Consider the following 12,896-nt stretch of genomic DNA (forward strand, 5'->3'; position numbering starts at 1 on the left):
GTGGACCAATGCAAGCTCCATCATTAGCTGGCAGCCTATATTTCTTGACATTCATTGATGATTTTACAAGAAAGAATTGGATATATTTCCTCAAGAACAAAAGTGAAGTCTTTGAGAAATTCCAAAATTTCAAAGCACTTGTGGAGAACCAAAGTGGGCTGCACATAAAAGTATTGAGAACTGATAGAGGAGGTGAGTATATCTCAAATGAATTCCTAAAGTTTTGTAGAGAAAATGGAATTCATAAACAGTTTACAACTCGATACACCCCACAGCAAAATGGAGTTGCTGAAAGGAAGAACAGGACCATCATGGATATGGCGAGGAGCATGCTGAAGGTAAAGCGTTTGCCAAATGAGTATTGGGCTGAAGCTGTACATTGTGCAGTTTATATATTGAACAGGTGTCCTACAAAAGCAGTCATGAACAAAGTGCCAGAAGAGGCATGGAGTGGGAGAAAGCAAGGCACCCACATGAGAGTTTTTGGGTGTGTGGCCTATGCACACATACCAGATCAGCTAAGGAGGAAGTTGGACAGCAAAGGGGAGAAATGCATCTTCATTGGATACAGTGATGAATCCAAAGCCTACAGGCTGTACATCCCATCTACCAAGAAGTTCTTTGTGAGCAGGGATGTTCAATTCATTGAAGAGGAAGCTTGGGATGGAAGCATAGAGAAAACAGTGAACATTAAAAGTTGTTTGCCTCATGATGAAGATGAAGAGGAGGTGGCTGAAATGAATCCCCAAACAGCAGCGCCAACACAAGGACAGCAAGGGACACCATTGAGGATAAATGAGAGTGCTTCTCCAAGCACACCACAAGGAGGAAATTCAAGTGCATCTTCAAGCACTTGCACACCAAGTGAAAGAGGTAAGAAATTTAGAAATCTAAGTGACATTTATGATGAAGGAATGAATTCCTTATTTGCCTTGTATTGTCATGTTGATGATCCTATTCATTTCGAAGATGCAATTAAAGATAAGAAATGGATAGAAGCTATGGATGAGGAGATGAATGCCATAGAGAGAAACAAAACATGGGATTTGGTTGGGTTACCAAAAGGCAAAGAAGTCATTGGTGTGAAATGGGTTTATAATACCAAGAGCAATGCTGAAGGCAAGATAGAAAGGAACAAGGCAAGGCTGGTTGTCAAAGGCTACAAGCAGCAGTATGGGAGAGATTATGAGGAGACTTTCGCCCCGGTTGTAAGAATGGAAACAGTGAGGGCAGTGCTGTGCATAGCAGCACAAAACAAATGGAAAGTCTACCAAATGGATGTGAAATCAGCATTCCTAAATGGAGTGTTAATGGAAGAGGTTTATGTGGAACAGCCTCTCGGATATGAGAAGAAAGGTGAAGAGCACAAAGTGTGCAAATTGAAGAAAGCTCTTTATGGGCTGAAGCAAGCGCCAAGAGCATGGTACAGCAAGATAGATTCATATCTATTGGATAATGAATTTGACAAATGTGAAGGAGAGCCCACAGTCTACATCAAGGAAAAGGATGGTAAAATTTTAATTGTTGTCTTGTATGTAGATGATGTTATTTTCACTGGAAATGATATTTATCTTATTGAGAATTTTAAATCAGTCATGAAGGATGAATTTGAAATGACTGATATGGGTTTCTTGAGATACTTCTTAGGCATAGAAGTAGAGCAAAATGAAAAAGGAATTTTTATATCTCAAGCAAGATATGTAAATCAAATTTTGAGCAGATTTAAGATGGAAGAATGCAAGGCAGCAATCACTCCCACAGTGATGGGATTAAAGCTCAGCAGAGAGGACAGCAGCAAGGATTTTGATCCTAGCCTGTACAAAAGCATTGTGGGCAGCCTTATGTATTTAACAGCAACTAGGCCTGATTTAATGTATGCTGTTAGTTTAATTTCCAGGTTCATGGAGAGGCCGAAGGAGGCACATTGGCAGGCAGCAAAGAGAATTTTGAGGTATGTCAAAGGTACCAAAATGTTTGGAATTCTATATCATGCCTCAGAACATTCAGATTTGGTTGGGTACACAGATAGCGATTGGGCTGGAAGTGTAGATGATCGGAAGAGCACTTCCGGTTATGTTTTTAATATGGGTTCAGGAGCCATCTCATGGGCTTCTAAGAAGCAGTCCATTGTAGCATTGTCTACAGCAGAGGCTGAATATGTGGCAGCTACAGCAGCAGCATGTCAAGCAGTGTGGATGAGAAGAATGTTGAGGAGCTTAGGCCAAGAGCAGGCAAAAGCGACAGTGATTTTTTGTGACAATAGCTCAGCTATTGCATTGTCAAAGAATTCAATGTTTCATAAGAGAACGAAACACATTGATACAAGGTTTCACTACATCAGAGAATTGGTGAACAATGGAGAAATTGTCCTAGAACATTGCAGGACTCAAGAACAGGTAGCAGACATCTTGACAAAGCCACTGGATCAGAAGAGCTTTGAATTTTTGAGGAAGTGTCTGGGTATGACCGAATGCCCAGCTGTTGAAATTAAAGGGGAGTGTTGAAATCTAATTTCAACGCAGACGCTATCAACCAAAACCGCCAAAAAACGTTCAGCTACCCGCCGGGAACTTCTCGGACCAGCTTTCCGACGAAGGAATAATCCGGCAAGGAGCTCCGATATAATATGGAGCTGACACGTGGTTCACCACTGACGTAACGCAACGTAGTTTTCTCGGGCGATAAAGTTAGGTGACAAAGTGACTTCCGATATTGTTGTCCACCGTCCGATTTAATTGATTGTTCTCCGTCGTTGATCACCTGGAGCTGCATACGAACCTGCATCAAATTAAAACTATTGCGTGGAGTGTTTGATTTTTGGGTTGACCGCCGTGGAAGAAAAGTCATGAATTTAATGTTGCTAGGTAGATTTAGGTGGCCCCTTTTTAATATGGGTATGGGCACATTTTATTATATGTTCTTTTATATATTTTCTATATACGACATGCATTAAAGTTTAAAATCGTATGTAATAAGTTTTTGTTAGGGCGTTGACCTTTTTATTATTATGTGTATGGCACACGGGAGGTAATATACATAGGTGTTTTACAGTAGCGAAAAAGATGATGATGGTTCAGTAAAAAGAAAAACACACAGCAGTGTGTAAAAAGAAAAGAACAAGGTTGTAATGTGTAGTGTGGCATTTTGTAAAACAGAGGAGTAAGAAAAACCATGTGTGGTTTTGCACAGCAGTGCATAAAGAAAATGGTGGAGCGAGTTTTTGTAAGTCTGTGTAAGTTTTGTTTTTACAGCAGTATGTAAAATTGTTTTACACCAGTAAATGTGAATGGAGGTTTTACAGCAGTAAATGTTAATGGGAATTTTTCCAGCAGTGTAAATTCTCATATGGAGATAGAGTGAATGTTTTTTTTGTTTTAATGAATAGAAATATTTTATGGTGAAATACTCTGTCTCTCAGTGAAATTTTTTAAGTCTTCCTGTGCACAAAAAGATCCTGGAGTAAAGTAAAACAGAGCATTGCCTCTGTGTATTTGAATCTTGGTTTTTGGTATTTTCCCCATCAAAAATACCCAACACTTTTCATACCATGATCGGGGAACCTGTTATGCCACTCCACTAATTTTTATTTTAAATATATTTTATTCATCCCCTGAGTTGAGGTTTAAACAATGAATAAAAATATCCCTCTTACCTTCTGCGAACCTTTCTCTTCCTCTGCCATATCTGTCACAAACGTCATTGACTACATCGCTGCACTTATCATAACTCCTCATTATTTTATTCATCCCCTGAGTTGAGGTTTAAACAATGAATAAAAATATCCCTCTTACCTTCTGCGAACCTTTCTCTTCCTCTGCCATATCTGTCACAAACGTCATTGACTACATCGCTGAACTTGTCATATCTCCTCATTATTTTATTCATCCCCTGAGTTGAGGTTTAAACAATGAATAAAAATATCCCTCTTACCTTCTGCGAACCTGCCAGTTCCCTTCCTCTGCCATATCTGTCACAAACGTCATTGACTACATCGCTGCACTTGTCATATCTCCTCATTGTTTACGTCATCCGTTGTTAGATGGTCCACTCTAGCGATAATAATAACGTCGTAGTTTAGTTGATATAAGTTTTGAGTTTTTATATATAATTTTTTTTTGCGAATATGACCATGGACGAAATAGGCCATAATAATAATGATGTCACAAACGTCATTGACTACATCCCTGCACTTGTCATATCTCCTCATTGTTTACGTCATCCGTTGTTAGATGGTCCACTCCAGCGATAATAATAACGTCGTAGTTTAGTTGATATAAGTTTTGAGTTTTTATATATAATTTTTTTTTTTGCGAATATGACCATGGACGAAATAGGTCATAATAATAATGATGCGGGTCCTATAAGGATGTCTAGTTTCAGCTCAATCATTGAGATTAAGAAGGAGATCATTATGGGAAGCAAATATGGTGTCAAAGATATTATTACTTCCAATTTTAAGAACAAATTGTGGGATGATAATATTGTACGAATCAGTGAAATAATGAAGAAAAAACAAAGAGACTCAACAGAATAACCAAGACGAGAAACTGAATAAGAAACTGAATTGGATTGGAATTTGTTATTCAACAATTATTCTCTGCTCATTACATTTCATGGGCATTTGATAGTTTTATATCATAGACTGTCGTTACATAACTAATATTTCGGTATAAAACTGTCTAGTTACATTTACCCAAAGTTACTAATTCGTTGTCAAACTAACAAACTCCACTTTTACAACATTTTTCCTAATCTCTTGCCCATGCCCATTCATCATTTTTTCTGCAAGCCAAGAGAAGCTAAACACCACCGCAACTTCTCTATTGTAACTGGCTTTGTGAACATGTCTGCAAAATTCTCTCGCGTATGGACCTTTTGAAGAGCTACTTTTCCGCCATCGATCACATGTCTCAGAAAATGATACCTTACATCAATGTGCTTGGTTCTGCTGTGATAAGCAGTATTTGTAGCCAAGTGAATAGCGCTTTGACTGTCACAAAGTACATTCACTTTCTCTTGCGTCCTTCCAATTTCATCGAGCAGACCCTTTAACCAGATTGCTTCTTTATTGGCATCTGAACCAGCTATATATTCAGCTTCGGTAGTGGACAACGCAACTGTTTCTTGAATCTTTGACATCCAACTAATTGCTCCACCTGCAAGAGTAAAGACATAACCTGTAGTAGATCTTCTTTTATCTAAATCACCTACATAGTCAGCATCTACATATCTGCAGACTGATCCTTCACTACCATTAAAGACGATGCAATGGTCACTTGTGCCTCTTAGATATCGAAGCACCCATTTCACTACTTGCCAATGTTCTTTACCTAGATTTGCCGTGAACCTGCTGACAACTCCAACTGCATGTGAAATGTCAGTTCTTGTAGATACCATCGCATACATTAAGTTTCCTACAGCATTTGCATATGGTACATGAGACATATACTGCTTTTCTTCATCAGCTCTAGGACTCAAAACCGAAGAAAGCTTAAAATGGGAAGCTAAAGGAACATTAACAGGTTTCACATTATTCATAGAGAACTTTTCAAGTACCTTCTCCACATACTTTTGTTGTGACAACCAAAGCTTACCATTTTTCCTGTCTCTGTGTATCTCCATGCCCAAGATATGTTTTGCTGCTTCAAGATCCTTCATCTCAAACGTCCTAGAGAGTTGAGACTTTAACATGTTGATGTCTTCCACGCTTTTGCTTGCAATAAGCATATCATCAACATACAAAGCTAAGATAATGAATATGCCATTGAAACTTTTGAAGTACACACAATGATCATACTCACTTCTTATAAAGTTCTGGCTCACCATGAAGGAATCAAACTTCTTGTACCATTGTCTGGGAGACTGCCTCAGACCATACAATGAATTCCTGAGCTTGCAAACTAATCTTCTGCTGCGACCTCGTACAAAACCTTCTGGTTGTTCCATATATATCTCTTCGTTCAAATCACCATGTAGAAAAGCTGTTTTAACATCTAACTGTTCTAACTCAAGATTAAGCAATGCAGTTAGTGCCAACACAGTACGTATAGAAACAAGTTTTACAACTGGAGAAAAAATCTCATGAAAGTCTATTCCTTCAACCTGAGAATACCCTTTTTCTACCAGTCGCGCCTTATACCTTTCGATACTTCCATCAACTTCTCCCTTCAGGAAGCTCTACAAGATCCCAGGTATTGTTCTTGGCTAAGGAGTCCATTTCTTCTTCCATAGCCATTTTCCATTTCTTGCTATCTGTATCATCTACTGCTTCCTGATAACAGGAAGGTTTCCCATCTTCAGTAATCAAAGCAAAAGATGAATCAAAATCTTCATACCTTTTGGGAGTTTTCCTTTCCCTTGTAGACCTTCTCAGAGCGACTGGTTGCTGAACTGGTTCAGAAACTTGCGCTGGTTCAGAAGCTTCAACGGCTTTCTTTGTGTCTTCAACACCTTTTTCTGCAGAAGTTTCTCTTTCCTTTCGACTGTCACCGAAAGGTCTAGCCTCCAACTGAACTCGTTGACTCTGCGATACCTGTTCCTATTCAATTCTTTCAACATTTGATTTTAACAAAGAGGATTCATCAAATGTTACATCTCTACTAATGACTATCTTCCGCAATGTAGGATTCCACAACCTATATCCTTTCACTGCATAGTCATGCCCAACAAAGACATAACATTTCGACTTTAGATCTAATTTTGAACGCTGATTTTTCGGAATAAGAGAACAAGCATCACAGCCAAATATCCTCAAATGTGAATAGTCACAAGACTGACCTATCCAAACTTCTTCAGGAATTTTACAGTTAATTGCTACTGAAGGTGATCTGTTAACTAAATAACAAGCAGTAGATACTGCTTTTGCCCACAACTCCTTTTGCAAGTTAGCATTGCTGATCATGCTTCTGTCTCTTTCCATAAGAGTCTGATTCATACGCTCAGCAACACCATTTTGCTAAGGAGTATAAACAATAGTTTTGTGTCTAACAATGCCCTCAACCTTGCAATATTGTTCAAATTCAACAGAAGTGAACTCACCACCATTGTCAGTTCTTAGACATTTAATAGATTTGCCTGTTCTTTTCTCTACCATTACTTTAAATTGTTTAAAGACATTTAATACATCAACTTTCCTTTTTAGCATATCGACCCAAACTTTACGGGAGTAATCATCAATGAACGTTAAAAAATACAATGCACAGGTCTCCATATGACACAACAGGGGAAGGCCCCCACAGATCATAATGAATGTAGTCTAAAACATCTTTACTATTATGATTTCCAACTTTATATCTCTGTTTACACTGTTTTCCATACACACAATGTTTACAGAAATCTAAATTCAAGGATTTCAGACCGGGAAGAGATTTAGGTCTCATCATTATATGAAGACCTTTCTCGCTCATATGACCCAAACGCTGATGCCACAGAAGAGTACCTGCTTCTTCCTTTTCTGACGCAACCGCTGCTTCACTGACCTGAGTACTTCCTTATAACCTGTAATGATTTCCGACCTTTTCTGCCTTCATAACCACAAGGGCTCCTTTAAAGACTTTTAAGACGCCATCCTGACCTGTAAATTTATAACCATCTGAATCCAACACCCCCAAAGAAATCAAATTTTTCTTCAAATCAGGTACATGTCTAACACTAGTTAATGTCCTAATGGTGTTATCATACATTTTAATCCTGATATCTCCCATCCCAACAGTCTGACATGACACATTGTTACCCATAAACACAGAACTACCGTTTACATTTTTATATGAAGTAAACCAATTTCTATGTGGGCACATGTGATGCGAAGCACTAGAGTCTAACATCCAGCTATCAAAACCCTGAGAGACATTACATTCAGGTGAAGTTTCATCTATCATACATAATTCTTCAGCAGATAAAACTTCGTCTATCATACCTGAATCGACCTGATTCGCTTCGTTCTTCGGATTTTCGGATTCCTTTCATTTCCAATAGTCCTTTTTCAAGTGTCCAAGTTTACCGTAGTTCCAACATTTTGCCTTACACTTCTTTCCCTTCGATTTCGATCTAGAAGACCCCTTTGGTTTTTCTCCTCTTTCCTTTGAGCGTCCTCTAGCGACCATGGCTTCTGATGCAGCTGTTTCAGTGCTGGATTTCCTTCGTACTTCTTCAGACATGAGAGCTCCCACGACTGATTCAAACTTCAAAGAATCAGCAGAGCTGAAGCTGATTGAAGTTACGAAGTGATCCCATGATTCAGGCAGAGAACACAACAAGGTTATGGCTTTATCTTCTTCCTGTATTTTGACTTCCATATCTGTTAATTGACATATTAGTGTATTAAAAACATTCAAATGTTCTGCAACGTTTGAACCTTCTTTCATTCGAAGACTGTATAACTGTCGTTTCAGATAAATTCCGTTGGTTAATGATTTTGTCATATAGAGATTTTCAAGTTTTTCCCACAATCCTGACATCGTAGTCTCTTCAACAATATTGAATAGAACCTCATCCGCTAGGCATAACCGGATGGTACCGAGAGCTCGGGCATCCAAGTCCTCCCAGTCTGAAGTACTCATGGTCGCAGGTTTCTTAGTTGCCCCATCCAATGCCTTGTGCAACCCTTGTTGCACAAGGGTTGCACAAGGAGATCCCTAACCTTCAGTTTCCAAAGAGCAAAATTGCTCTTTCCAGTGAATTTTTCCACCTCGAATTTTGCGTTCGACATCTTGGCCATTTTATTCTTCTCCTAGGGTCTCAATCTTCCAGCTATCCTTTTCTTAAAAAAAAAAACTTTGTTTCCCTTTCTTAAAAAAAAAATTGAGCCCTCTTTTTTAAAGAAACAAAGTTTACAAATTTCTTTCTTGCAAATCCCTTTGTTATTTTTTCTTTTAACAAACAAAGAAAAAAAAACCCTTCCTTTTTTTCTCCAAAAAAACCACAACTTGACTTGATTTCAATCTTCAGTCTTTGTTTAAAAAAAAAATTCTGCTGAAAATAAACAATTCTGGAAACTTTGATCAATACCCGGGTTCCTTTTGCTGATCGAAATCCTCTTTTCTAGTTTTCTTCAAGCAACCAGCGCTGACAACACGCAGAAAACAGTTTTGTCGGTTCTACAAGACAGCTTCCTCAACCACGCAGAGAACAGCTTCACGATCCAAACCAACAAGTGAATTTTTTCAACGCTTTTCCACACTTCCATGCTCAGCCACGGGCACAACAGTCATCGAATGTCTGGCAAATACGCAGGCAGGGGTTTTCGTTGCACGCAGAGCAGTCAGCAAATTTCGGTTGCACGCAGAGCAGTCACATCTTCCCAACAACGAATTTTTGACAATACGAAGGTTCCAGCAATTTCTGACAATACGCAGGCAGGGTTTTCTTCTTCCCAGCAGCAAATTTCTGGCAACACAGGCAGGGTTTTCTTCTTCCCAGCAACGAATTTCTGGCAATACGCAGGCAGGGTTTTCTTTGGTCCTCACACAGCCACCTTTCACACACAGCCGCCGGTTCTGGATTCACGCAGGCTGGATTTTCTTCAGGTCCTCACACAGCCGCCTTTCTTTCACACCCAGGCTCATCGCCCTCAGAGCTCTGATACCACTTGTTGTACGAATCAGTGAAATAATGAAGAAAAAACAAAGAGACTGAACAGAATAACCAAGACAAGAAACTGAATTGGATTGGAATTTGTTATTCAACAATGATTCTCCGCTCATTACATTTCATGGGCATTTGATAGTTTTATATCATACACTGTCGTTACATAACTAATATTTCGATATAAAACTGTCTAGTTACATTTACCCAAAGTTACTAATTCATTGTCAAACTAACAGATAAGGCGTTAGAGGGTAAAAGGAAGTTAAGATACTATAAGGAGGTCATCAAGCCCACCCTCTATAACCAAAATTATCTTTTAGTGTTGACAAGCACTAAGAAAAAATGAACAATCCCTAGGATAGGACCTAATTCTCATGAACTTTGAAGTGAAACCGGGTGGTGGTCTACTCCCAAGATTCCCTGGGACCTTAGAATCGGTGAGATTTTAGATACTAAGAAGGTGGAAGATAAAATACATTTCCTTTGACACTGCTTGACTCTTACTCATATCGTCTCTCAATTCCCTCTGCCACACTTCCAATCTTCTTGACTTATTAAACCATCGCAACTATAGTGATCTTGAAGCCCTTCTTTCCCTTATTTTTATCATAAAAACAAGATTTTGAAAAACCACAATTAGATTCTTTTTCTTTTCTTGAAATTAGATAGATGGCATTGGTCTTAGTGAACTTAAACATCATCATCAAATAACCTAATAATTTAATCATATAAATTTTGAATTTATATATATATATATATATATATTTATTTATTTTTTTTCCAATTTGACTATCGATTAAAGATAGGCTGCACGATATTAAAAACTTACATTTTGAAAAAACTAATAAAAATGTCGGAGGCTAGCAATGCGATGCAATTAAAAACATCTTATTCTCTCACTGAAGAATATATATATATATATATATATATATATATATCGTTCGGAACGCATTCTTCTCTGCCTTGGTCGCAGCTTTGCTCTCGGCTTCTGCGTGTAATGTGAAAGCTCTGCGTTGGCTTTAATTTTAAATATGTTAAGCGTCCTCAATCTGTGCACTAGTGGTTCGATCCGTATATAATATCCATAAATATGGCAAGACTTGCACGCTGCTTTGATCTCAACGAAACCGTGTTGTATATAAAAACATTCACAAAAGTTGGGGGCAGGAGTGTACAGTTTTATATGTGAGATAACCTTCGAGCTGTCTAAAATATTAGCAATAACTGGGACAGAGGGAAACTAATTTATTGTATCGCCATTTGAAATCTTCTGTTTAAGCAGATGCCACTACTTTTGAACGGCTAGTTACAAGTCACTGCATGTGAATGGCAGTATACTTCATCGATGTGGCCCTTCCATATATAAAAGTAATAACTCAAAGAATGGCATTATTAGCTTTGAATTTTTTTGAACGGTTGTGTTTTCTAAACATTTTCAAAAACGAAAGTAGCTCTTTGAGCAAAAAATCATCCTGGTTAGGGATTTCTATTATTTTAGAATTTCAGTGTAAAAGTCTATAATACTCTGAAGACATCATCTTGATTTGAACTCTTTTGTTTCTATCATATCTAATTTTCTACTTAATCTATGTCTCTCTCTAGAATTTTTTAATTATAATAGCTTTGATCATAGGGAAGGAATACTTGCATTGTAAAATAAATAAGTGTGTAATAGATGATCTTGTTGTGAAATATTTCTTATTTTTATTTTTAAATAAATTGTGAGTATATTTATTTTTATAAATAATTTTAATGCTTTGAGAAGGAAAAGAAATCAATAACCTTTTTAATTAAAGAAAAAGAATGAGATTATGATGCTATATTATATATTCATTTAATACTATTATATATAGTGTTATATTATTTAAAGAAATCATATCAATTATGTTTTACAAAATTTAATATATTGATTTAAGAAATTTAAATTTAAATGGAGAAAATAAAAACTATTATGAAAATCACTTAGGCCAAATTTAATGAATTAAAAATATTTTTAATTATAAAATATTTGTAAAATTAAATTTTAATGGAGAAGATAAAATTATTATGAGAACTACTTAAACCAGTTTTAATTAATTAAAAATATTTGTGATCATAAAAAAAATATTGTAAAATTAAAATGTTTGATGATAAAGATGTTTCATGTAAATTTAGAAAATATTTTGTAAATAATTTTTTAAAAAAAATACATATATATAATATGTTTCATACATTTTGTTTCATAGATTTTTTTTTTCATTTGTCCATAAGCGTAGCTATTTCAACAAAGTGTGGATGTGGGGTTGCCAATTTTTGATTTTTTAGAAAATGAATATAAAGGATTTGATGTTAGCCGAATATTTTTTGTCTCATAATGTTTTCCATGATAGGGATTTCACCCGCCCTTTTCCTCTTACACATTAAAAAATAATTAATTAGGTTATTAAGCCTTCCTTTGAATCAATTCACTTCCCTTTGAAGTTTGGCATCTACACTTTTGTTTTTCGTTTGACACACAATATTTTAGTCCTACCCTTCTCTCCACTTCACATATGGTTCCTATGTGCGCTAGCTCAGGGTCTCTGCAAAATGGGTGATACACATCCATATTTTTCTGGTGCACAGACCAACAACTATTTGCTTCCATGATGGCGTTAAACAAACTTGTTGTTTTGTCAGGTCAAACTACATTAAAAATCTTATTTATGTGTGTTGTGTATTATCGCTCGATTCCAGATTCAATCATCGTTGCCTTACTCCTGCGCTACAAGTGACCTTGTAATGAAGCAAATTTCAGTTGGATTCAATCTATTTCCTCCTACTCCTACTTTGAAGAGTTGGAAATCCTCCATATTTGGCAATTTTGCGAGGTAGACGATTCTTATCTTCAATTGCATGTCAGTCATTCAATTGAGCTTTGCAGCTCTATGAGTCTACGTTGATTTGGTTTCAATTACACAACATTGATTTCAACTTCTCAAACTCTATGTACTAGGTTTAGTTTTGAGCTATTGATTTTAGTGTTACAACTTGTTGGTTTTGGGTTACTCCCTTGTTTCTTTTTTAATAGTATTTGGGTGTATAAAAGTATTTTTTATTACATGTCTGGCTCAATGTGATAGTCTCTTTCTCTATTTGTCTGCAAGCATTGCCCATAGCACTACGTGTGGCTTCCAAGTGCTTCAAGGCTCATCCTTCATTGTAGTCATCTTCGTTGCACATTCGCCTGCCCAAAAGTTTTTAATCATACTTTCCTCCTTAGGAAGCATCATTTGGATTTTTCCTCTAGGACTCCTTACTGTTTAGTCCAGGCATATTTTCTTACAACCAAG

This window comes from Pinus tabuliformis, chromosome Q, assembly GCF_031772625.1.
Source record: "Pinus tabuliformis cultivar Carrire ecotype Pingquan chromosome Q, CPIR1, whole genome shotgun sequence".
Taxonomy (NCBI): domain Eukaryota; kingdom Viridiplantae; phylum Streptophyta; class Pinopsida; order Pinales; family Pinaceae; genus Pinus; species Pinus tabuliformis.